At 55.3% G+C, this 27,304-nt stretch overlaps 1 pseudogene; it reads right to left on the bottom strand.

The window, feature by feature from the left end:
• LOC144938422 (dual specificity tyrosine-phosphorylation-regulated kinase 4-like) lies at positions 1–27,304 on the bottom strand (annotated as a pseudogene).

The following is a 27,304-nucleotide window of genomic DNA, read 5'->3' as shown; positions in this document are numbered from 1 at the left end:
TCAAGGCAGCTGGGACCATAGTCACCAAGAAAACAGTTGGTAACACACTACGCCGTGAAGGACTGAAATCCTGCAGCGCCCGCAAGGTCACCCTGCTCAAGAAAGCACATACATGCCCGTCTGAAGTTTGCCAATGAACATCTGAATGATTCAGAGGACAACTGGGTGACAGTGTTGTGGTCAAATGAGACCAAAATGGAGCTCTTTGGCATCAACTTAACTCGCCGTGTTTGGAGGAGGACGAATGCTGCCTATGACCCCAAGAACACCATCCCCACCGTCAAACATGGAGGTGGAAACATGCTTTGGGGGTGTTTTTCTGCTAAGCGGACAGGACAACTTCACCGCATCAAAGGGACGATGGACGGGGCCATGTACCGTCAAATCTTGGGTGAGAACCTCCTTACCTCAGCCAGGGCATTGAAAATGGGTCGTGGATGGGTATTCCAGCATTACAATGACGCAAACACACGGCCAAGGCAACAAAGGAGTGGCTCAAGAAGAAGCACATTAAGGTCCTGGAGTGGCCTAGCCAGTCTCCAGAACTTAATCCCATAGAAAATCTGTGGAGGGAGCTGAAGGTTTGAGTTGCCAAACGTCAGTCTCGAAACCTTAATGACTTGGAGAAGATCTGCAAAGAGGAGTGGGACAAAATCCCTCCTGAGATGTGTGGAAACCTGGTGGCCAACTACAAGAAACGTCTGACCTCTGTGATTGCCAACAAGGATTTTGCCACCAAGTACTAAGTCATGTTTTGCAGAGGGGTCAAATACTTATTTCCCTCATTAAAATGCAAATAAATTTATAATATTTTTGACATGCGTTTTTCTGGATTTTGTTGTTGTTATTCTGTCTCTCACTGTTCAAATAAGCCTACCTTTAAAATTATAGACTGATCATTTATTTGTCAGTGGGCAAACGTACAAAATCAGCAGGGGATCAAATACTTTTTTCCCTCACTGTAGGTGGGTGTGAGTGCGTGGGTGGTAGAGTGAGTTGGTGGATGGGTGGTAGAGTGAGTTGGTGGGTGGTAGAGTGAGTGGTTGAATGAGTGGGTGAATGGTTGAGAGAGTGATGATGATGATGTTGATGATGATAATGTTGGTGGTGATAATGATGTTGGTGATGATAATGATCATGTTGATGATTTTGATGATGATGATGATATTTGTTGTTGACGTTGTTGCAGATTGGACCACCTCACGACGCACTGAGACAAAGGCAGAGCTCCCCCGTGTAGGCTGCTGGGGCAAGTTCCTGCAATGAGTCGTGGTTTGGGTGTACACCAGCACCTCTGTCGCCCTCATGCCGGTCCGCCGTTGTCTCCCCAAGTGCTGATGCTCTACTCACCCACCGCACCGGATACTCATTTTATTTTTTAAGGCTGAGTCGACCTAGAGGGAGGGGGGACTCCGGATTGGCCGTCCACTGTGTGAGGAGCGGTGGCACAGCGGTTAGCGCACTGGGTGTTAGAGTGAATTGGTGGATGGTAAAGTGAGGTGGTGGGTGGTCGAGTGAGTGGGTGGGTGGCAGAATGAGTTGGTGAGTGTGTAAGTGGGTGGGAGGGTCAGGTGGTGGGTGGTTGATTGGCTGGATGGTAGAGTGCATTGGTGGGTGGTAGAGTAAGTGGGTGGGTGGCAGAGTGAGTTGGTCGGTGGGTAAGTGGGTGGCTGGGTGGTACAGTGAGTTGGTGGATTGGTGAGTGGATGAGTCGGTGGTAAAGTGAGTTGGTGGGTAAGTGAGTCAGTGGGTGGTAGAGCGAGTTTGTGGATTGGTGAGTGATTGTGTGGTAGTGTGATTTGGTTGGTAGGTGGGTAAGTTGGTGGTGGTAGAGTGATTTGGTGGGTGGTAGAGCGAGTTGGTGGGTTAGGGTTGGTGGTAGAGTGGGTGGGTGAGTGTGAGTGGGTGGGTGGGTAGTAGAGTGAGTTGGTGGGTGTGAGTGGGAGGGTGGTAGAGTGAGTTGGTGGGTGGGTGTGAGTGGGAGGGTGGTAGAGTGAGTTGGTGGGTGGGTGTGAGTAGGAGTGTGGTAGAGTGAGTTGGTGGGGGTTGTGAGTGGGAGGGTGGGTGGGTGGTCGAGTGAGTTGATGGGTCGGTGGTAGAGTGAGTTGGTGGGTGGGTGTGTGTGGGAAGGTGGTAGAGTGAGTTGGTGGGTGGGTGTGAGTGGGTGGGTGGTAGAGTGAGGTGGTGGGTTGGTGAGTGATTGAGTGGTAGTGTGAGTTGGTACGTGGGTGAGTGGGTGGGTGGTAGAGTGAGTTCTGAATGAGTTGGTGGGTGAATGGTTGAGTGTGTGGTGGTGATGATGATCATGTTGATGATGTTGATGATAGTGATAGGTTTTTAGAGCCTTTTGGCGTCATCTGGTCCAACACCAATGGAGACTAGACTCTAAGAAAAGCTGTCTCGGGTGTGGACCAATCAACTTAAAGGAAAGTGCATATCATTATCAGAGTTGTTTATTTTTATTTGCATTTTGACTGCTTGTGTTGTGGTTATTGCACACATGATGCCTTGTATAAAGGTGTCAGTTTTTGTACCAGTTGAAAGGGTAAAAACCTATCACTATATTTTGCCACTGGTAAAGGAGGTCTCATAGTGATGTTGATGAAGTTTGGTGTTGATGTTGTTGCAGATTGGACCACCTCACGACGCACTGAGACAAAGGCAAATCTCCCCCGTGTAGGCTGCTGGTACAAGTGCCTGCAATGAGTTGTGGTTTGGGTATACACCAGCACCTCTGCCGCCCTCTTGCCCGGCCGCCTTCGTCTCCCCAAGTGCTGATGCTCTACACACCCACCGCACCGGATACTGGTTTAACTTTTTTAAGGCTGAGTCGAGCTAGAGGGAGGGGGGACTCCAGAGTGGCCGTCCACTTTGTGTGTGTGAGGAGCGGTGGCATAGCAGTTAGCACACTGGGTGTGTGTTGGTGGGGAGTGGTGGTGCAGCGGTTAGCGCTGTCTGGGTGAGTGAATGATTGAGTGAATGGGAGGGTGAATGAATGTGCGGGTGGCTGAGTGGATGTGTGGGTGGGTGATTGAATTAGTGAATGAGTGGGTGGGTGAGTGAATGATTGAGTAAATGTATGGGTGGGTGGGTGAGTGAATGAGAGGATGGTTCGGTGAGTGGGCGGGTGAGTGAATGATTGAATGACTGGGTGGATGAGTGAATTGGTGGATGAGTGACTGAGTGGGTGGGTGGTGGAGTTAGTTGGTAGGTAGGTAGGTGGTTGGAAGAGTGTTTTGGTGGGTGGGTGACTGTATGGGTGGTAGAGTGAGTTGGTGTTGAGTTAATGAATGTGTGGGTGAGTCGGTGGGTTTAGGAGTAATTGAATGAGTGGGTGGGTGAGTAAATGAGTGTGTGGGTGAGTGTGTGGGTTGGATCATGAATGAGTGGGTGAGTGAATGATTGGGTGAATTAATGGATGGATGAGTGAGGCAATGACTGGTTAGGTGAATTAATAATTGGGTGAGTGTGTTGGTGCATGAGTGAATGAGCGGGTGAGTGGGTGAGTGGACGATTGAGTGGGTGGGTGAGTGAATAGGTAGATGAGTGGGTGGGTGAGTGAATGAGTAGATGAGTGGGTGGGTGCGTGGATGGATGATTGAATGGGTGGATGAGTGGGTGGCTTAGTGGATGTGTCGTTGGGTGAGTGAATTATTAGGTGAGTTAATGGATGGATGAGTGAGGGAATGAGTGGTTGGGTGAGTGAATAATAGAGTGAATGTATGTTTGAGTGAATGCTTGGGTGGGTGAGCGAATGGGTGGATGAGTGGGTGATTGATTGAGTGAATGTGTGGGGGGTGAGTGAATGAGGGGTGAGTGATTGAGTGAATGTGTGAGTGGGTGAGTGGACGATTGAGTGGGTGGGTAGATGAGTGGGTGAATGAATGATTGAGTGAATGTGTGGGTGAATGATTGAATGGGTGGATTAGTGGGCAGCTTAGTGGATGTGTCGTTGGATGAGTGAATTGGTGAATGAGTGGGTGAGTGATTGAGAATGTGGTTGAGTGGGTGCTTGAGTGAATGAGTGGGTGTGATTGAGTGAATTTATGGGTGGGTGAGTGAATTAGTGGGTGGGTGGTAGAGTGAGTTGGTGGGTGGTTGGAAGTGTGAGTTGGTGTGTCCTGATTACGTGGATGATAGAGTGAGTTGGTGGGGTGTGGGTGGGTGGGTCGGTGGGTTTAGGATTGACTGAATGAGTGTGTGGGTGAGTGAATGGGTGAGTGAATGATTAGGTGGTTGAGTGAACGAGTGTGTGGGTGGGTGAACGAGTTGGCAGGTGAGTGAATGAGTGGGTTGCAGCGTGAATGAGTGGGTGGGTGAGTGGATGATTGAGTAAATGTGTGGGTAGGTGAGTGATGGGGTGGATGAGTGAATGAGATGGTATGTGAGTGAATGAGTGAATTGGTGGATGAGTGAATGAGTGGGTGGGTGAGTGAATGGGTGGATGAGCGAATGAATGACTGAGTGGATTATTCAGTGAATGTGTGGGTGAGTGAATGAGTCGGTGGGTGACATGGCCATTATGAACTCACCCACACGGCACTGACAATCGAAGGCACCAACCCCAAAACACGTCTGAAACGATATTTCATGTCCTAGTGACTTTATATATAATAACAAGACTCTTATAACAAATATCTTATCATAACAATACTCCTTACGATTACAATATATTTACAATAATAACAATATACAAAACGTCGACATCACGTACAACGCTCTAAATTATTAAATATTACTATTTATAACACACACACCACGTGGTAGGCCGAGGCAGGCTTCTCGCCCCAGTGCCTGCACCAGGCCTCCCTTGCCCCATTCCCCATGTCCTGGAAACCGTGTGGCGTGGTCACCCACTCGTCCTCCTCCTTTGAGGACTGCCACCGGATGAAAACCAACATGGATTAGAGTCTGGGGTAAAGGGGGGATCCTGGGTAGGCTACTGGGCTGAGTGTGGGGTGAGCGTGTGGTGAGTGCAGTGAGAGTGGCTGTGTGTTCCATGTCTGGTGTCCACTCTTCAGTCTTCTGCCACAGCTGGTCCCCACGGGAGTGTGTGTGTGGTGAGTGTGGCTGGGTGGGTGGTGCGTGCAATGGTGGTGGTGGTGGTTCGCACCAACTCCACTAACACCACCACGTTACTCTGCCGTGGACCGGCCACCACACAGCACCACGCGGTGGAGGAGCGACTGGAGTGAGCGGAGCGCCCTGCCCACCCTCGCCAGGCCCCCGCGCTTCTTCACTTGCTGCCGCTGCTCCTGCAGCTGCTGCACTTTCTTCTCTTCCTCCTCTTCCGTCTTCTCCTCCTCCGTCTTCTCTTCCTCCTCCGTCTTCTCTTCCTCCTCATTCCCTGTCTTCTCCACCTCTGTCGTATCCTCCACCCCGTCTTATTATTCTTATCTCTGTCCTCATTCCCATCGTTGTCCTTATTCCCATCTTTGTCCTCCTCATTCCCATCTTTGTCCTTCTCATTCCCATCTTTGTCCTTATCCTTGTCCTCATCATCTTCCATCTTCTCTCCAGAGGTGTTGATGAGCGACGATGTTGAGAATGTTGATGAAGATGATGATGACGACGATGCTAGGGGCTTCTCCTCCGGCTCAACTCTGTGGAGACAGCAGCACCATAGCACCACCACTTCAGCATCTCGCTACTACCACCAGAGGTCACAGTCGGTCTTCAACACCACCACCAACAGATCCTCCCATGGGTGAACTAACGGATTAAAAGTACGACTTTATTTTATCAGCTGTAAGGCTCCTACTATGCTGTTGTGTAGCTCGTAGATCAGATGCGACCCTGGCCATCACAAGTGATAGCAGCTCAACCAAGTGGCCGATATCATCATCATTGTGTGGTCATTCATAGCAGCAGCCAAATAGACTAAACACGCGTTTCTACAGAGTTGTAGAAACCCATACAGACCCACAGAACCTATACTCATTGAGACCCATACAGATCCACAGAGACCCATACTCATAGAGAACCACAGAGATCCATACTCCTTGAGACCCATACAGATCCACTGATACCCATACTCATAGAGACTCATACCCAGAGACACCGATAGAGACCCACAGAGACCTATACTAAAAGTAAACTACGTTTATTGTGACAAGCTGTAAGGCTCCCACTGAGCAACTGTGTATCTCTCTTTCAGATGGCCCACACAGAGACCCATAGAGATCCAGAGACTCATATAGAACCATAGGGACCCACAGCAACTCGCAAAAACTCATACAGAAACCCATACTCAGAGACTCAAAGAGACTCATACTCAGAGATCCACAAAAACCCATACTCAGAGACCCACAGAGACCAATACTCATAGATACCCACAGAGAACCATACTCATAAAGACCCACAGAGACCCATACTCAGAGACCCACAGAGACCCATACTCATAGAGACCCACGGAGACCCATACTCAGAGACCCAAAGAGACCCATACTCATAGAGACCCACAGAGACCAATACTCATAGATACCCACAGAGAACCATACTCATAAAGACCCACAGAGACCCATACTCAGAGACCCACAGAGACCCATACTCAAAGACCCACAGAGACCCATACTCAGAGACCCACAGACTCAAACAAAACTATATTTTACCAGGTGTAAGGCCCAACTGAGCTACTTTGTAGATCTCTTTCAGAAGCGACTTGGCTATCACAAATGGTAACTTAACCAAGTGGCTGATATCATCATTACAGCCAAATACTCTAAATACTCTAAACGTATGTTTCTACAGATTCATAGATACCTACAAAGACTTACCGAGATTCGCAGAGACTCGCAGAGACCCACAGACGCAGACCCCACAGAGACTCACATAGACCCACAGAGACTCGCATAAACTCACAGAGACTCACATAAACCCACAGAGACTCACAGACACCCACATAGACTCACAAGACACCTGTACTCCTGGAGTCCGATACCAGGTAAGGCCCACTGAGCTACCTCTCATCTTTTTCAGAAGTGACCTGGCCATCACAAATAATAGCAGCTCAACCAAGTGGCTGATATCATGATCATCACGTAGACATTTATAGCAGCAGCCAAATACTCTGAATGTTGATTCTAAATTTGGAAAGAAAAACTGGAGGACTCGGAGAAAAAGTCCACGCAGTGACCACCACAGGGAGAGACAGAAAGAGATGCAGACTCCAAATATACAACAGCGGCAGGCATCATCAGGGGTTGGGAATGAACCCACGACCTCCTGCGTACCAGGCGAAGGAGTTAACATCTCAGCCCTGCACTGAGTCTCACCGTGGCCCGGCAGCTCCGGAGGCCTGCACAGTGCCAGCAGTGGTGGCGGTGGGCTTGTTAATGATGAAGTTAAGCCTGTGGGCGGTGTCCTTGACGCTGTCCGAGATGGGGGTAGCCCAGCTTGTGGTGTTGGCGGTGGCCCTGGCGGTGGTGGTAGCACTGCCAGCGGTGGCGGTGGCCCTGTCGGCGGTGGCCCTGGCGGTGGTGTCCCTGCCGGGGGATGGCCTTGGTAGTGGTGGTGGTGGCCCCGGCGGTGGTGGCCCTGCCGGCGGTGGCCTTGGTGGTGGTGGCAGTGGCCTTGGCACTGGTGGCCCTGGCGCTGGTGGCCCTTGTGGCGGTGGTGGCCCTAGTAGTGGTGGTGGCCCTGATGGTGGTGGTGGCCCTGGTGGTGGTGGCGGTGGACCTGGCGCTGGTGGCCCTAGCGGTAGTGGCCTTGATGGTGGTGGCAGTGGCCCTGGTGGTGGTAGCGGTTGCCAAACTGGGAGTGGCCCAGCTGGTTGTGGTGGTGGTGGGGGTGGCACTGGTGGTGGTGGTAGGGGTGGCATTGGTGGTGGTGACACTGGTGGGGGTGGCACTGGTGGTGGTGGTGGCACTGGTGGTGGTGGTGGGGGTGGGGATAGCACTGGTGGTGGTGGTGGTGAAGGCGATGGTGGTGGTGGCGGTGGTGGAGGTGGGGGTGGCAGTGGTGGTGGTGGGGGTGGTAGTGGTGGTGGCGGTGGTGGTGGTGGGGGTGGTGGTGGGGGTGGCGGTGGTGGTGGTGGGGGTGGCGGTGGTGGTGGCGGTGATGGCGGTGGTGGTGGTGGTGGGGGTGGCGGTGGTGGGGGTGGTGGTGGCGGTGGCGGTGGTGGGGGTGGGGATAGCACTGGTGGGGGTGGTGGTGGGGGTGGTGGTGGTGGTGGTGGTGGGGGTGGTGGTGGGGGTGGTGGTGGAGGTGGTGGTGGTGGTGGTGGTGGCGATGGTGGTGGTGGTGGTGGCGGTGGTGGGGGTGGTGGTGGTGGGGGTGGTGGTGGTGGGGGTGTTGGTGGTGGGGGTGGTGGTGGTGGTGGTGGGGGTGGTGGTGGTGGCGGTAGTGGTGGTGGCACTGGTGGGGGTGGCACTGGTGGTGGTGGCACTGGTGGTGGTGGCACTGGTGGTGGTGGCCCAGCTGGTGGTGGCGGTCGTGGTGGTGGCATTGGTAGTGGTGGTGGTTGCCCACCTGGGAGTGGCCCAGCTGATGGTGGCGGTAGTGGTAGTGGGGGTGGCACTGGTGGTGGTGGCCTTGGTGGTGATGGCCCTGGTGGAGGTGGCAGTGGCCCTGGTCGGAGTTGCAGTGGCCCTGGTGGTCGTGGCGGTGGCCCAGCTGGTGGTGGCCTTGGTGGTGGTGGCCCTGGTGGGGGTGGCAGTGGCCCTGGTCGGAGTTGCAGTGGCCCTGGTGGGGGTGACGTTGGCCCTGGTGGGAGTGGCATTGGCCCTGGTGCGGGTGGCATTGGTGGTGGTGGTGGTTGCCCACCTGGGAGTGGCCTAGCTGATGGTGGCGGTAGTGGTAGTGGGGGTGGCACTGGTGGTGGTGGTGGGGGTGGCACTGGTGGTGGTGGCCCTGGTGGGGGTGGCCCTGGTTGGAGTTGCAGTGGCCCTGGTGGTCGTGGCGGTGGCCCAGCTGGTGGTGGCCTTGGTGGTGGTGGCCCTGGTTGGGGTGGCAGCGGCCCTGGTCGGAGTTGCAGTGGCCCTGGTGGGGGTGACGTTGGCCCTGGTGGGAGTGGCATTGGCCCTGGTGGGGGTGGCATTGGCCCTGGTGGGAGTGGCATTGGCCCTGGTGGGGGTGGCAGTGGCTCTGGTGGGGGTGGCATTGGCCCTGGTGGGGGTGGCCCTGGTGGGGGTGGCATTGGCCCTGGTGGGGGTGGCATTGGCCCTGGTGGGGGTGGCATTGGCCCTGGTGGGAGTGGCATTGGCCCTGGTGGGAGTGGCATTGGCCCTGGTGGGTGTTGCTTTGGCTCTGGTGGGGGTGGCAGTGGCCCTGGTGAGGGTGGCATTGGCCCTGGTGGGGGTGGCAGTGGCCCTGGTGGGGGTGTCCGTGCTGGGGGTGTCCCAGCTGGGGGTGGTGGCGGTGTCCTTGCTCTGGAGCCAGCCGTGAGCCAGCGCCTGATCCGGAGTCATCCGCAGTTCCGGATCCCATCTGGGGTGGGAGTGAGGGTGGAGGGGAAGAGGGGGGGGGTGGTGGGGGGGGGCACGGAGAGGGGAGGGAGAAGCGGTGGTGCAGTGGTTAGCGCTACGCTGCGCTACCACGGACCAGGCAGAGATCCGAGTTTCTATTCCCACTCACGGCCACCAACATGGCCAGTGATGGCAATTATCTGATCCGGTACATGGGCCTCCTCCCCTAGGTCGACTCAGCCTCAATTGAGTACCCTGCTGTGTAGGCAACATCGCCACTAGGGAGACAAAGGCGGCCGGGCGTGGTTGCTGGCCACCCACCCACTCGTGTGCCAGAGTGCCGGCCTTCGTAGGTGCTTGCAAACAGCACTTGCCCCTACAGTCTATTAAGGCTATACTGGAGGTTTTTTGTGTGGGGTGGTTGGGTAGGTGTGTGGGTGTGTGTGGGGTGGATGGGTGGGTGTGGGTGGTGTGTGTGTGGTGTGTGTCATCTGTGTATGGTGTGAGTGGGGTGGTTGGTGTGGGGAGGTGGGGTGGGTGTGTGGTGTGGGTGGGGTGGGGTGGGTGTGGTGGGGTGAGTGTGGTGAGTGTCGTGGGTGTGGGTGGTGTATGGTGTGTGTGTGTGTGTGGTGGTGGGTATGGTGGGTGGGTGTGGTGTGTGTGGTGGCCTCGGGGTGCACATGGCCTGGCACAAGCGTCGTGGTGACGTCACCGCCACTTAGTGTAGAATGGCGGTTGTTGTTGTGTGCGTGGTGTGTTTGTGTGTGGTGTGTGTGGTGTGTATGGTGTGTGTGGTGTGTCGTCTGTGTGTGATGTATGTGTTTAGTGTGTGTAAGTTTGTTCTTACTGCAGGCAGCATTTCACGAAGCTCACAAGCTGCGTCCCACATCCCTGCAGCACGTGGTCCAGAGGAACACTTCCAGGGAGACGCGTCCTGGAAGGCCAGTGAGGCCTTCCGAAAGGGTCTGCAGGAGAGAGACAGAGAGACGGACCATCAAAACCACCACCATCATCATCACCACCACATGACCACCACTCTTAAGCTCACCAAAGTAGGACGCCCTGTTGGGAGCTTTCTGCACCATTCGTTTGGGAGGCATGCCCAGGATCTGCTCAACCATTTCAAGGCAGAGAAACACAGACACAGAGAAACACAGAGACACCAGGTAAGGCACCCACTTTTTCAGAAGCGACCTGTCCATCAGAAATGACAGCAACTTAACCAAGTGGCTGATATCATCATTATCACGTTCTACAGACACATAGAGACCCATAAAGAGATCCATAGAGACTCAGAGACCCACAGAGACTGCTCACAGACCCATACTCCTAAAGACCCAGAGACTCAGACCCAAAGAGGGACCCACAGAGACCCATACTCATAGAGACCCATACTCAGAGAGACCCATACTTAAACTAAACTACGTTTATTGTTACAGCTGCAAGGCTGGTAAGTGGATAGATGGGTGGGTGAGTGAGTGGATGGGTGACTAGGTGGGTAGGTGAGTGGATGGATGGGTGGCTGGGTGGTTAGATGTGTGGGTGGGTGAGTGGATGGATGGGTGAGTGAGTGGGTGGAGGTGTGACTAGATGGGTGGATGAGTGGGTGGTGGGTGGCTGGGTGGCTGGGTGGGTGGCTGGGTGGCTAGATAGGTGGGTGGGTGAGTGGCTGGGTGGGTGAGTGGGTGGATGGGTGGGTGAGTGGATGAGTTGGTGGATGGGTGACTAGGCGGGTGGGTGAGTGGGTGGATGGATCGGTAGGTGAGTGGGTAGATAGGTGACTAGATGGATGGGTGGTGGGTGAGTGGGTGGATGGGTGGGTGAGTGGGGAGATGGGTGACAAGGTGGGTGGGTGGATGAGTGGATGGGTGGGTGAGTGGGTCGATGGATGACTATTTGGGTGGGTGGGTGAGTGTGAATGGGTGGATGGTTGACTAGATGGGCAGGTGGGTGGGTGAGTGGGTGGATAGGTGGGTGAGTGGGTGGATGGGTGGATATCTCGGTGGGTGGGTGGATGGCTGGGTGGGAGGGTAGGTGTTTGGGTGGCTAGTTAGGTGGGTGGCTGGGTGGTTGATTGGGTGGGTGGGTGAGTGGGTGGATGGGGAGGTGGCTGCCTGGCTGGCCGGGGCCAAGTCGGCTTGGGCCTCCCCAAGACACCCCGGTTACCTCGATGCAGCAGGCCACGTGGTCCTTGTCCATGTCGGAGATGAAGAGCTCCTTTCTGATGGCCAGCTTGGCGACGGTGCAGCCCAGGGACCACATGTCCGCAGCACAGGTGGCCGGGTAGCCCAGAACCACCTCAGGGGCCATGTAGGGGAGGGTGCCTCCAATGAGCGATGCTGTGCGGACGATAACGACAGCAGCAGAATGGGTGGATGGTTGGGTGGGTGGGTGGATGGATGGGTGGGTGGATTCGTCGGTGAGTGGATGGGTATGACTCCCACACACATGGACAAACAACAACAACTGCCATTCGCCACTGAGTGGCGGTGATGTTACCACGATGCTTGTGCCAGGCTATGTGTACGTTGAGGCCACGTGAAGTGTCAAACGCCCGCTGACAGGAGGTCACGGGCAGAGCCAGATGCCACAGGTCGACTGACTGAGACGACTGGCTGATGCACCACCTGTGCCCCCGACTGTGCCAACTTGCTGCGCCTTTAGCCACCTGGCGCTCTGCTCGTTGTTGTGAGCGTCGCTCCTCCCCCCTCCGTTGTGGTTGGAGGGCGACTGCCTCCAACTGCCCAGTAGTGTCATTCACGTGCCTCCTCCACCAGTCCAGTTCCCGACAGAGGGAGTGAGCATTCGTACATTCCACATGGCCATCCGTAGTGGCTTTTTGTTGTTCTGGAGGAACCCCGAGGATAAGTATTCAGTATCCTGGCTCCACGAAATGGGGTTTGGTTAGGAGACGTCAAAGACGTCTGTCCCCCCGGGGCCTATGGCACAAGCTTAATTATTTTTTTAAATCATAGTATGGTGGTAGTTAATTGAAGGTGACCAGCCTCTCGCACCCGTCCAGAGCCCCATTTGGCCGGTGTGGTGGTTACAACCGCCATGAAGGGAAAGGGCAATCTAAATTGGCCCTCCCCCATGGCACTGGAGGGTAGACCAATTCACAGCGTTGCCATTCAACACCACACACCCACACACACACCCACCCACCCAGACACACACGCAGGTGTGTGGGGGGGTCACCACTCACGTTGTTGGTCTACAAAGAAGCTGAAGCCGAAGTCAGTGACTCTGACCACACTGCTTGAGTTGTTCTTCAAGAGAACATTGCCCTGGATGGTGAGTGAGCAGTAGAGAGAGAGAGAGGATTAACACTACTCAGCGGGGTCAAGGTGGGTGGGTGAATGGGTGGTTGAGTGAATGGGTGGATGGGTGAGTGGGTGGTTGGGTGAATGGGTGAGTGGATTGGTGGGTGGATGGGTAGATGGGTGGATGGATGGGTGCATAGATGAATGGGTGAATGGGTGGGTGAGTGGATGGGTGGTGGTGGATTGGTGGGTGGGTGGATGGCTGAATGGATGGGTGGGTGGATGGGTGAGTGGATGGATGAGTGGGTGGGTGGATGGGTGGGTGAGTGGATGGATGGGTGGATGGCTGCGTGGGGGTGCGTTGTAGTGAGTGTCTGTGCCCCCAGTGTGCCCCCATCGTGCCCCCAGCGTTCCCCCAGCGTCTCCCCAGCGTCCCCCCAGCATGCCCTCCACTCACCGGCTTGATGTCCCCATGGACGATGCCCCGCAACTTGGTGTAGGCGAGGAAGCGGACGATGCCCCTGGCGTACGACCTCAAATCGTCCTCGTCGATGCGCTACTGCCCCATATCTATGAGCACCTGATGGAGGCTCTTCCTGCGATGGGGAGATAGCGGCAGCGACGTGAGGCGACGTCAGGGTCTCGGTGGATTTCTGTGTGGGTGTCTCTGTGGGTCTCTGTAGGTCTCTGTGTGGGTCTCTGTGGGTGTCTGTGTGGTTCTCTGTGGGTTTCTCTGTGGGTCTCTGTGGGTGTCTCTGTGGGTCTCTGTGGGTCTGGGTGTCTCTGTGGGTCTATGTGGGTGTCTCTGTGGGTCTCTGTGGGTCTCTGTGTGGGTGTCTCTGTGGGTGTCTCTGTGGGTCTCAATGGGTGTCTCTGTGGGTCTCTGTGGGTGTTTCTGTGGGTCTCTGTAGGTATGGGTGTCTCTGTGGGTCTCTGTGGGTCTTTGTAGGTGTCTCTGTGGGTGTCTCTGTGGGTCTCTGTGTGGTTCTCTGTGGGTCTCTGTGTGGGTGTCTATGTGGGTCTCTGCGGGTGTCTGTGTGGTGTCTTTGTGGGTCTCTGTGGGTGTCTCTGTGGGTCTCTGTGGGTCTGGGTGTCTCTGTGGGTCTATGTGGGTGTCTCTGTGGGTCTCTGTGGGTCTCTGTGTGGGTGTCTCTGTGGGTGTCTCTGTGGGTCTCAATGGGTGTCTCTGTGGGTCTCTGTGGGTGTTTCTGTGGGTCTCTGTAGGTATGGGTGTCTCTGTGGGTCTCTGTCGGTCTTTGTAGGTGTCTCTGTGGGTGTCTCTGTGGGTCTCTGTGTGGTTCTCTGTGGGTCTCTGTGTGGGTGTCTATGTGGGTCTCTGCGGGTGTCTGTGTGGTGTCTTTGTGGGTCTCTGTGGGTCTCTGTGGGTCTGAGTGTCTCTGTGGTTCTCTGTGGGTCTCTGTGGGTCTCGGTGGGTGTCTCTGTGGGTCTCTGTGGGTCTGTGTGTGGTTGTCTCTGTGGGTCTCTGTTGGTCTATGTGGGTGTGTCTGTGGGTCTCTGTGAATCTCTAAGGGTCTCTGTAGGTGTCTATGGGTCTGAGGGTCTGTGGATGGTGATGGTGGTGGGTGGGTTGTGGTGGTGGGTCGGTGAGTGAGTGAGTGGGTGAGTGAATAAATGGGTGAGTGCATGAGTAAGTGATTGGGTGGGTGAGTGAGTGAGTGAGTGGGTGAGTGGTTGGGTGGGTGAGTGAATGAGTGAGAGGGTGGATGAGTGGATGTGTGGGTGGGTGAGTGAGTGAAATCCTGGATTAGTGGGTGGGTGGATAAGTGGATGGGTGAGTGGGTGAGTCGGTGGGTGGTTGGATGACAGGGTGGGTGAGTGAGTGAGTGGGTGTGTGGTGGTGGTGATAGTGATGGGTGGGTGAATGAGTGAAGGAGTTGGTGGGTGGTTGGATGAGTGAGTGGGTGGTTGAGTGAGTGAGTGGGTGGTGGGTGAGTGAGTGGATGTGTGGTGGTAGTAGTGGTGGGTGGGTGGGTGAGTGAGTGGGTGTATGAGTGAGTGAGTAGGTGGTGGTGGTGGGTGACTGAGTGGTTGTGTGGTGGTTGTAGTATTGGGTGGGTGAATGAGTAGGTGAATGAGTGAGTGGGTGGATGAGTGAGTGGGTGGATGAGTCGGTGAGTGGGTGGGTGAATAAATGGGTGAGTGCATGAGTAAGTGAGTGGGTGGGTGGGTGGGTGAGTGAGTGGGTGAGTGAGTGGGTGGGTGGGTGGGTGAGTGAATGAGTGAGCGGGTGGATGAGTGGATGTGTGGGTGGGTGAGTGAGTGAGATCCTGGATTAGTGGGTGGGTGAGTGGGTGAGTCGGTGGGTGGGTGGATGACTGGGTGGGTGAGTGAGTGAGTGGGTGTGGTGGTGGTGATAGTGATGGGTGGGTGAATGAGTGAAGGAGTTGGTGGGTGATTGGATGAGTGAGGCGGGTAGTTGAGTGAGTGAGTGGGTGGGTGGGTGAGCGAGTGGGTGGGTGAGTGCATAAGTGGATGGGTGGGTGAGTGGGTGGGTAAGTGGGTGTGTAGATGAGTGGGTGTGTGATTATGGTAGTGGTGGGTGGGTGGGTGAGTCAGTGAGTGAGTGAGTGGGTGGGTGAGTGGATGAGTGGGTGAGTGGGAGAGTGAGTGGGTGAGTGGGTGGGTGAGTGAGTGGGTGGGTGAGTGAGTGGGTGAACGAGCGGGTGAATGAGTGGTTGAGCGGGTGGGCGTGCGGGTAGGCGGGCGGGTGGGCGGGCGGGCGGGCGGGCGGGCGGGTGGGCGGGCGGGTGGGCGGATGGGCGAGTGGGCGGCCAAGTGGGCGGGCAATAGGACAGGCGAGTGGGTGGGTGAGTGGGAGGGTGGGTGGGTGAGAGGGAGGGTGGGTGGGTGAGTGGGAGGGTGGGTGGGTGAGTGGGAGGGTGGGTGGGTGAGTGGGAGGATGGGTGGGTGAGTGGGAGGATGGGTGGGTGAGTGGGAGGATGGGTGAGTGAATGAGTGGGTGAGTGAGTGGGTGGGTGAGTGGGTGTGTGGGTGGGTGGCTTAATGGGTGGGTGGCTTAATGGGTGGGTGGGTGGGTGAGTGAGTGGGTGTGTGATTATGGTAGTGGTGGGTGGGTGGGTGGGTGAGTGAGTCAGTGAGTGGGTGGGTAGGTGGGTGAGTGAGTAGGTGGGTGAGTGAGTGAGTGAGTAGGTGGGTGAGTGAGTGAGTGGGTGAGTGGGTGGGTGGGTGAGTAAGTGGGTGGGTGAGTGAGTGGGTGAGTGAGTGGGTGGGTGAGTGGGTGGGTGAGTGAGTGGGTGGGTGAGTGAGTGAGTGAGTGGGTGGGTGGGTGGGTGAGTGAGTGGGTGGGTGAGTGGGTGGGTGAGTGAGTGGCTGAGTGATTGGGTGGGTGGGTGAGCGAGTGGGTGAGCGGGTGGGTGGGCGGCCGAGTGGGTATGCGAGTGGGTGGGCGAGTGGGAGGGTGGGTGGGAGGGCGAGTGGGAGGGCGAGTGGGAGGGCGGGTGGGCGAGTGGGAGGGCGAGTGGGAGGGCGGGTGGGCGAGTGGGCGGGTGGGTGGGTGAGTGAGTGAGTCGGTGGGTGGTGGGTGAGTGAGTGGATGTGTGGTGGTGGTAGTGGTAGTGGTGGATGGGTGGGTGAGTGAGTGGATGAGTGAGTAGGTGGTGGTGGTGGGTGAGTGAATAAATGGGTGAGTGCATGAGTAAGTGATTGGGTGGGTGAGTGAGTGAGTGAGTGAGTGGGTGAGTGGTTGGGTGGGTGAGTGAATGAGTGAGAGGGTGGATGAGTGGATGTGTGGGTGGGTGAGTGAGTGAAATCCTGGATTAGTGGGTGGGTGGATACATGGATGGGTGAGTGGGTGAGTCGGTGGGTGGGTGGATGACAGGGTGGGTGAGTGAGTGAGTGGGTGTGTGGTGGTGGTGATAGTGATGGGTGAAGGAGTTGGTGGGTGGTTGGATGAGTGAGTGGGTGGTTGAGTGAGTGGGTGGTGGTGGATGAGTGAGTGGGTGGGTGGTGGGTGAGTGAGTGGATGTGTGGTGGTAGTAGTGGTGGGTGGGTGGGTGAGTGAGTGGGTGTATGAGTGAGTGAGTAGGTGGTGGTGGTGGGTGACTGAGTGGTTGTGTGGTGGTTGTAGTATTGGGTGGGTGAATGAGTAGGTGAATGAGTGAGTGGGTGGATGAGTGAGTGGGTGGATGAGTCGGTGAGTGGGTGGGTGAATAAATGGGTGAGTGCATGAGTAAGTGGGTGGGTGAGTGAGTGAGTGAGTGGGTGAGTGAGTGGGTGGGTGGGTGGGTGAGTGAATGAGTGAGCGGGTGGATGAGTGGATGTGTGGGTGGGTGAGTGAGTGAGATCCTGGATTAGTGGGTGGGTGAGTGGGTGAGTCGGTGGGTGGGTGGATGACTGGGTGGGTGAGTGAGTGAGTAGGTGTGTGGTGGTGGTGATAATGATGGGTGGGTGAATGAGTGAAGGAGTTGGTGGGTGATTGGATGAGTGAGGCGGGTGGTTGAGTGCGTGAGTGGGTGGGTGGGTGGGTGAGTGAGTGGGTGGGTGAGTGCATAAGTGGATGGGTGGGTGAGTGGGTGGGTAAGTGGGTGTGTAGATGAGTGGGTGTGTGATTATGGTAGTGGTGGGTGGGTGGGTGAGTCAGTGAGTGAGTGAGTGGGTGGGTGAGTGGATGAGTGGTTGAGTGGGTGAGTGAGTGGGTGGGTGGGTGGGTGAGTGAGTCAGTGAGTGGGTGGGTGAGTGAGTGGGTGAACGAGTGGGTGAATGAGTGGTTGAGCGGGTGGGCGTGCGGGTAGGCGGGCGGGTGGGCGGGTGGGCGGGTGGGTGGGCGGGCGGCCGGGTGGGCGGGCGGGCGGGTGGGCGGGTGGGCGGGTGGGCGGGCGGGCGGATGGGCGAGTGGGCGGCCAAGTGGGCGGGCAATAGGGCAGGCGAGTGGGTGGGTGAGTGGGAGGGTGGGTGGGTGGGTGAGTGGGAGGGTGGGTGGGTGAGTGGGAGGGTGGGTGGGCGAGTGGGTGGGTGAGTGGGAGGATGGGTGGGTGAGTGGGAGGATGGGTGGGTGAGTGGTAGGACGGGTAGGTGAGTGGGAGGATGGGTGGGTGATTGGGAGGATGGGTGGGTGAGTGGGAGGATGGGTGAGTGAATGAGTGGGTGAGTGAGTGGGTGGGTGAGTGGGTGGGTGAGTGGGTGTGTGGGTGGCTTAATGGGTGGGTGGGTGGCTTAATGGGTGGGTGGGTGGGCGAGTGAGTGGGTGTGTGATTATGGTAGTGGTGGGTGGGTGGGTGGGTGAATGAGTGGGTGAGTGGGTGGGTGAGTCATTCAGTGAGTGGGTGGGTGGGTGGGTGAGTGAGTAGGTGGGTGAGTGAGTGAGTAGGTGGGTGAGTGACTGAGTGGGTGGGTGGGTGAGTAAGTGAGTGAGTGGGTGGGTGAGTGGGTGGGTGGGTGAGTGAGTGGGTGGGTGAGTGAGTGGCTGAGTGATTGGGTGGTGGGTGAGCGAGTGGGTGGGCGAGTGGGAGGGTGGGTGGGCGAGTGGGTGGGTGGGTGGGTGAGTGAGTAGGTGTGTGATTATGGTAGTGGTGAGTGGGTGGGTGAATGAGTGGGTGGGTGAGTCAGTGGGTGGGTGAGTGGGTGTTTGGATGAGTGAATAAGTATGTGGGTGGGTGAGTGAGTGGGTGGTTGAATGGGTGGATGAATGTGTGGATGAGTAGGTGGATGAGTGGGTGGGCAGATGAGTGGGTGGGTAGGTTACTGAGTGAATGGGTGGGTGGGTGGATAGATTAGTGGGTGAGTGAGTGAGTGGGTGAGTGTGTGGGTTGGTGGATGAGTGGGTGGGTCGGTGGGTGAGTGGGTGGGTGAGTGAGTGTTTAGGTGGGTGGGTGGGTGAATAAGTGGGTGGGTGGGTGAGTGAGTGAGTGAGTGATTGGTGGGTGGCGGTGGTGGTGCTTGTGGTGCCCGTACTTCAACACCTCCATTACGATGCATTTGTGTCCCCGGAAGTGAAAAATATCCATGACGTTGGCTACGTTGTAGTCCACGTCACTACGGACCGTCTGGAGCTCCATGGACATCCGCAGCTCCATCATCTGGTGCGCTTCGTCCGTGAAGCTGTGATCGCGTGAGAGGTAGACCGAGAGAAACAGACAGATACACAGCTATAGAGACAGAGAGACACAGAGAGACAGACGCAGAGAGAGAAATATAAATGAAGACAAAAAGAGACAGAGAGAGACAATTTCAGCACTTATCCGGTTGTGTGTTGGAAAATAAACCCGATTGGTGGGAAGTGGGTGGTGGTGGGGAAAGGAGATGGTGGTGGTAGTGGTAGTGGAGGAGGGTGGGTGGGGTGGTGGTGGGTCGGTGGATTTGGTGGTGGGGAGAGGTAGTCGTGGGTGGGTGGGTGGGCGGGCGGAAGTGCGTGCGGGTGGGTGGGTGTATGGTTGAGTGACGGAGAGTCACGGCAAAGCTGCACGCAAAGACGTTCAGCCCTGGTTTGTTGCTGCTGCCGCTGCTGCTGTAACTTCACAGCCAGGAGCAGCTTCATACTCTCTGTATTGTTGTTTGTTTTTGTTGTTGGTTTGTTGACTGCACGGCTGCTCCAGGGTACCACTCACTGGGTGGGAGAGGCGAGGATCTTGAGCGCCACCAGAGTCTGCGTCTTGTGGTCCAGACACTGCACGACCACGCCCTGCCCGCCCTGCCCGATCTTCCTGCCCAGCTCAAATCGGTAGTTGAAGTGCTCGTGCTTGACCTGCAGGGGGTCACCAGGCGGGGGGGAGGTAGTCAGGATCGGGAGGGACATGGAGAGGTCACGGGAAGGTCGTCAGGGTGGGGGTCAGGGTGAAGTTGGTCAGGGTGGGGGGTCCCGTGGATCTCTGTGGGTCTCTGTGGGTCTAGGATCTCTGTGTGTCTCTGTGGGTGTCTATATGGGTCTCTATGGGTGTCTCTGCTGATCTCTCTGGGTCTGTATCGGTGTCTCCTTGGATATCTATGGGTCTAGGTCTCTGTGGGTCTCTATGGGTGTCTCTGTGGGTCTCTGTGAGTCGCTATAGGTGTGTCTGTGTCTCCGCGAGCCTCATAGCGATTTAGTTGTGGGTCTCGATGGGTGTCTATGGGTGTCTCTGTGGGTCTCTATGGATGTCTTTGTATCTCTCCGAGTCTCATAGAAATGAAGCTGTGGATCTCTATGGGTGTCTCTCTGGGTCTCTATGGGTCTCTATGGGTGCCTCTGTGTATCTGTGTGTGTCACAGGGATGTAGTTGTGGGTCTCTATGGTTGTCTGTGTATCTGTGTGTCTCCGTGAGCCTCACATGGATGTAGTTGCGTGTGTATGTGTGAGTCTGTGTGTCTGCATGTCTCTGTGAGTCTCTATGGGTCTATATGGGTCTATATGGGTGTTTCTATGGGTTTCTATAGGTGCCTCTACATCTCTGTGAGTTTCACTGGGATTTAGTTGTGGGTCTCTATGGGTATCTCTCAGTGGCAGGCCGTGTATTTTACACCTAGGCCTTCAGTGCTATCCTCCCACAATTAAACTGCTAAATTAAACTATCCTCCCACAATTAAATTCGATGTAACCACCCCATATTCACAGTGACAGTAACATTTATCGAGTATAATAAAGTGATTTAACACGAGGCTCAACACCTATGAGAGTTACAATACACTAATTGCAGAGACATGAATCCATGGCGACTGAAACCATCAAGGATGTACCACTATTACACAGACTGACAGGATGCTGCATCACAAATAGACATCACATAGCCCAAATCAATGTCATTACCAAAGAAACAAGAACAAACTCACAACCAGCAACATTTACTCATACGACCACCAAGCAAGCAAAAATTCCGTAAAACACAAATAACACAATCAGGATTCAACAGGCTTCCCCACAGAAAAAAACTAAAAATCTAAAGCACTACATCTAAAACTCTCAACGTCACTAAAGAAAGTTTAAATAAATATTACGTTACGTGCTAGCTAGTTTTACTTCAGTTAGCTAACTGGCCCTCCGATCACGCCACACGAAAAATGCTAATGTAGGCGGCTAGGCCAGCGAGAAGGCTCCGGCGTGTCAAAGAATATGCCCAACATGGCAAACTCAAAATCTGATTAGTTAAAGAATATAATAATAAACAACATCGTCCAGATTTTCTTCAACAGCAGAGGGAATTTACTCAACATTCTGAAGGCCTCAGGGTAGATTTTTCACTCGGAGAGGCAGAGACAGCACAGGAAAATTTGATTTGAAATTATTAGATGCACTGGAAGCAGCGCAACTGAGGGAGAAAGTAGCAATGAAATGACGTTAATAGACTGATGGGAACGAACTTTGTAAAATACGTATAGCATTAATGCAAATATATTCAATCATAAAAACATAATCTTCTGATTCTGACAATCTCTAGGCCAGCAGAGAAGGCCTTGCTGGCCCTGATGGCCCACCTCTGGTGTCTCTGTGTCTCTATGGGTGTCTCTGCATCTCCGTGTGTCTTACAGAAATGTAGTTGTTGCTCTCTATGGGGGTCTCTGTGAGGTCTCTGTGGGTCTCTATGGGTGTCTCTGTGTCTCCGTGAGCCTCACAGGTTGTGAGTTTCTATGGGTCTCTATGGGTGTATCTGCATCTATGTGTGTCTCTGCATCTCTGTGTGTCTCTATATATGTCTCTGTGGGTCTCTATGGGTCTCTATTGATGTCTCTGCATCGCTGTGCGTCTCTGTGAGCCTCACAGAAATGTAGTTGTGGGTCTCTATGAGAGTCTCTGTGGGTCTCTATGGGTGTCTGTGTGTCTCTATGGGTGTCTCTTTGGGTATTTATGGGTCTCTATTGGTGTCTCTGCATCGCTGTGTGTCTCAGTGAGCCTCACAGGAATGTAATTGTGCTCTTGGTCATCGTAGCCGTGGTTCCTGATGCCGCCTCGCAACGTTTCCTCCTCGCCGTTGTCCAGAGTAAAGTACCAGATCTCGTCCATCGTGGTGAGCTCAAGCTTCTGGCGCTCGGTGAGGTGAGGCTCGAAGAGAGCCAGGATTGCTGGGGACATGACAACATCAACAACATCAAGAACAGCAACAACAGCAACAACATCATCAACAGCAACAACATCATCAACAACATCAACAACAGCAACAATAATACCAACATCCACAACAATAACAAAAACATCAACAATGACAACATCAAAAACAACATCAACAACAACTTAATCTAGAAACGAATTGTCACATACACACACACCGGGGTTAAGACACCACACCACCCCACCCAAGTGGCCGGGATCATCGGCGCATGGAGACCATAGAGTCTATAGAGCCATAGAGACCATAGAGACCATAGAGACCCATATAGACCCACAGAGACCCACAGAATCACATATAGACCCATACTCATAGAGACCATAGCGACCCATATAGACCATAGAGACCCATACTCAGAGACCCATAGAGACTCATACTCATATAGACCCTTAGAGACCCATACTCATATAGACCCACAGAGACCCACAGAGACACATAGAGACCCATACTCATATAGACCCACAAAGACCATAGAGACCCATACTTATGTAATAAAAGACTCGGACGCTTCTCTCTGACTCCGTGTCCTTTATTTGGGTTCTTGTCTTTTCCCTCACGGCACTCCCTTAGAGACCCTCTGCTTCCAGCCCCAGGCTGCTGTCACTATTGTAGCCTCCTTCCTCTCCTTGCAGACCCGCTGCTAACTCCGTGTGCAGACCCTCGCTGCTAACTCCGTGTGCAGACCCCCGCTGCCACCCGCAGCCTCCTCGCTGCTCCTGCTGCTCCGGGGTCGGTCACCGTTGGCCGACGGTGCCGAACCTCGTTCCCCGTGTATGTGGCGATCGCGCCACTCTCCCACTCCCGCCCTACGTGGCCTCACTCGTTCCTAGTCTCCAATCACCCCCTTCCCCTTCCGGTTTCTCTCCCTATAGACCTGACCCCTCTCCCCCACGTGACGTAACTCCTCCCCTCATGACGTCACATCCGGAAGGTCGTTTACGCCCGCATTACACCACCCTCCCCCGTAGAGAAAATCCAGCCGACCTCGGCTGAACAACAACTTAACAAGTAATGCGAGTGTAAAAGACCAATACGTTAAAGGACACGAAGCATACAACAACAATATAACAAGAACACAACACAAAAGTTAACGAAATGTGAGGGATTTCGAGCGAGTGCGGGTCGCCGGGCCGTCCCGGACGGTCGGCGGCCCACCCGCCGAGCGGGAACGTGGCAGGGTTTTAAGGGCGACAGGATCAAGTTCATCCGTCGCCATTGGAGGCCTGCCACCGTCCCGGTCCCGTTCAGAGGCGTCCCGTAATCGCGTCCGTAGCGGGGTAGGAAGGGCTGCAGGTCCCGGAGATTCCGCAGCCCCGGTCGGCACCCCGCGAGCGGAGCATCCTCCCTCCTGCGGCGTCACGGCCGGCTTGTCTGTAAGGGGTACGACAGGCGCTCTTGCAAGGTCAGCAGGCACAGGCAAGGGCGAGTCGGCAGCAACAGACCCCGGCAAGGCAACCTCAGGAGATGACGCATCAGGTCGCGGGGCAACGTATGGCTTCAACCGAGATGTGTGTACGAACCAACGCCGCGATCCAACCCGAACACGCGCCGACTGTGGGTTGGGAACCTCGATGAGGCGGACCGGCCCTTGCCATGGTTTATGTAATTTAGGAGAGGTACCTGGCCGCACCTGTGGGCAATGAAGCCAGGCCAGGTCCCCCGTTTTCCAGGGGCACTCCCCCTTTGAACGTCGAGCACACCGCTCGTTCCGGGCCTGGGCTTTGGCCATAGCCATGCGGGCTCCTTCCCTCGCCTCAGTGACACGGCGAACATTGTCCTGAATATAATCAGGAAGAGGTTTAGCAGGTCCCTTCGCTCCGGTTCCCAACTGCTCATTGATTAGCGGCACGTTTTCACGCCCGTACATAAGAAAGAACGGCGAATATCCAGTAACCGCGTGCGGCGTCATTCGATACGCCGAAAGCACCCCAGGGATATGCAAATCCCAATCTGATTGTTTTTCACTGACCGTGTGACACAGCATGGCGGACAGGGTCCGATTTAACCGTTCCACCATACCATCCGTTTGTGGGTGGTAGGGGGATGTCCGTATCTTCTTAGTTTCGAGAGCCGCACACACTTCCCCAAGCAATTTCGAAGAGAAATTTCGGCCTTGATCCGTGAGAAGCCTCTCCGGCGCCCCCTTGTCCATAACGTACCCAAATAGAAAGGCGTCTGTAATGGACGCCGCTGACTGGTCGGGCAAGGGCCACGCCATCGGCCAGCGGGAGAGGTACTCCACGCCTACTAGCAAATACTTATTTCCCCTAGCGGATGGCGGAAAGGGTCCTAAAATATCTAACGCCACCAATTCATTAACTCGAGATACCTGAATAGATTGTATCGGCGGCACATATGGATGTTTAGGTGGCTTCCGGCGGGCACAATCGGGACACGCGCGAACGTGACCGACGACATCTGTCGTCATGCCGTGCCAATAGTAATCTCGCTGCAGCGTCAATAGGGTCTTCTGCACCCCCAGATGTAAAAGTGTGTCACAATGCAGAGTCCTAATCAATTCGTACCGCAGTGATGCCGGTACAACAAGACGCCAGCGTTCCTGTATCCCTTCCCTCCACATCAGCAACCCATCTCGGAGAGCGGTTTCCGGCACACCCCCCGCACCGAGTCCCCCACTCGCCTTCCCCGGTCGCTTACGTAACGTTACCAAGGAATCGTCCAACATTTGCTCCCGAATCCACACAGACCTCAGGAGACGCAAAATCCCATCAGCCGGTCCCCCATCAACCGGTCCCGGCTCAAGCGGAGCTTCAGGCACTTCAACTGCCAGCGCGACAGGCTGAGGGGGGTGCTGAATCGGTCCACACCTATGCGTCCCCGACGCACACGCGCAAGGGGACCGCTGCGGCAACCTGGAAAGCGCGTCCGCATTAGCGTGACGCACACCCTTCTGATGGTGAATTTGGAAGGAAAATTCTTGCAGCGTGTCCAGCCACCTTGCCAATTGGCCAGATGGTTGGTCCATCTTAAGAGCATACTGCAAGGCCGCATGGTCCGTGCGGACAATAAACGACCGACCGTACAGATACGGTCGAAATTGGCAGAGAAAAAAAACAATGGCCAAAAGTTCCCTGCGAGTGACGCAGTAGCGGGTTTCCGCGGGAGACAAAACCCGACTACCATACGCCACCACGCGTTCAACCCCACCTTTTGACTGAGACAACACCGCCCCAATGCCAGTGTCACTCGCATCCGTATCCAGAATGAAGGGATGTTCAAAATCCGGATAATCCAACGTCGGTGCCGTAGCCAATAGATCGCGCAGGCTTCGAAACGCCGCCTCCTCCGGCGGTCCCCAAGCAAATTTGTGTCCTTTCCCCGTAAGGAGATGCAAAGGCCTCGCGATCGTAGCAAAATTTGGAACAAACCTCCGATAATAAGAGGCGAACCCCAAAAACCGACGCACATCACCCACCGTGGCCGGGGTTGGCCAGTCACGGACACACGCTGTTTTCTCCGGATCTGTGGCCACCCCGTCCGCACTAACAATGTGCCCCAAGTATCGAACGGAGTGTTGCAGTAGGTGACATTTTTTTGGCTTGAATTTCAAATTAGCAGAACGCATCCTGGTGAATACAGCCTCCAACCGCAGTAAATGCTCATCAAATGTGCGGCTGAAGACAATAATATCGTCTAAATATATCAGACATGTCTCCCACTGCAACCCCGTTAATACCAACTCCATCAACCTCTGAAAAGTGGCAGGGGCCGCATTCAACCCCATCGGAAGACAGTTAAATTGGAATAACCCCTGCGGCGTACGGAAAGCAGTCTTTTCTCGCGAGGGCTCGTCAAGGGGGAGCTGCCAGAAGCCCGAAGAGAGATCTAGCGTTGAAAAGAACTTCGCCCCCGACAAGGCGTCGAGAGAATCGTCCATACGCGGCAGGGGGTACGCATCTGCTACCGACACTTTATTCAACTTACGAAAATCTACACAAAATCGCAATTTGCCATCCTTCTTTTTAACCAACACAACAGGCGCGCCCCATGGGCTGTTAGACGGAGATATTATGTCCGCAGCCAACATGTCGTCCACTGCCCCTCGAACATGCTCTCGCTCAGCCGGACTCATCCGACGCGAGTTTAACTGAATAGGGGCAGTGTCCCCTGTGTCGATATGATAAAGCAGCGAGGTGCGTCCCAAGTCCAAATCATCGGAGCTAAACACATCCGAATAACACGATAATAATTTACGAATCGCACAACGTTGTTCGCCGGAAAGGGCCGAATTCTCCCCACACAATTCAGCGATCCAGCGATCATCCACCGCTCCATCGTGTGAAACACCCCCAACCAGCCCCCCGCTGGACAGATCACCCTGAGCCGTAAACGCCGTAGTGGCATGTGCCACAACGGTACCAGCCGGCACACACACGCTTTCGGTACTCGCGTTAAGCACCTGCAAAAACGGCCGCTGATCTGGCCGGACAATAGTTTGCGCCCCCACCAGCGCCGATCCGCCCGTAATAGCGGCGGACGGCGACAACAAAACCCCAAAAGCTCCCTGCCGACCAGGCATCGGCTTCCGATATCGTAAGGGAATGAGCATCTGTGTGACAGGTGGAATATCAACAGAAATTTCTGACAACGCCTGCACCTGGGCGACAGGAGCAGGTCGCCCCCAGGCGGACGGTAAAAATGCAATTTTACGGCCCCCCGGTAATTCAATGCAGTTTTCATTAATTCGAATTAGATTGGGCATTTTGGCCAGAAAATCGGTACCCAACAAACAAGGAACCGCAAGGGACCTCGAAATTAACACAATTCCCGAGGCCGACACTCCCCCGATAGATATGTTAGCGTCCACCTGGCCCACAATGCCCATGCTACCCCCGTTCGCAGCGACGCAGGAAGCGTAAGCCGGCCTCACGGCCCCTGGTGGGATGTTCAAAAGATGGAATATTACATCCGAAATGATGGTCGCGGACGCACCGGAATCCACCAAAATACGTACGTCCACCCCTTGGATCGACCTGGGTACAGTGGACGAACCGGTAGCGGCCGCGACAACCCGCCGAGCCAACTTGCGCCAATGCGTTACCGAGCGACAAGGCGCAGATAATGGCCTCCCGTTATTAACAACATCCGCCTCGCATGACAACGGCGATGAGTGAGGTGTCAAGCCTTGCCGGGTGTCTGGTGCGCACCGACTTGCCTGTGCTGTAGAATCTTTCTTGGGAGCGTCCGTTGTCGAGGCCTCCTGCTGGGGCGGACCCGGAACGCGGGCCCAGCAGTCCCTGGCATAATGGCACCGACGCCCGCAGCGGAAGCACTCGATGTTGTTGCGGCGCGCAGCGGGCACCCCGTCCCGACGCGGCCGTATCGGCAGCGCAGCCCGCGGCCCCGGCCCACCCCGGGCCGGCCACGGAGCGGAGGCAGCTGACAGCTCCTGCTGGCTGCTCCCATCTGGCACGTACACGGCCTTTTTAGGGTCCCACCCTACGGCACCCCCCTCGACGATAGGCCCACCTGTCCACGCCGTAACTTGTTTCCAGCGGCGAAGGTTAAACTGGGCATCCAGACATTTCGCCGCGGCCCGGGATGTGAGCTTCTCATGACCACACAT

Source organism: Lampetra fluviatilis, chromosome 22 (genome assembly GCF_964198595.1).
Source record: "Lampetra fluviatilis chromosome 22, kcLamFluv1.1, whole genome shotgun sequence".
NCBI lineage: Eukaryota > Metazoa > Chordata > Hyperoartia > Petromyzontiformes > Petromyzontidae > Lampetra > Lampetra fluviatilis.
This window is presented reverse-complemented; position numbering and strand designations above follow the sequence as displayed.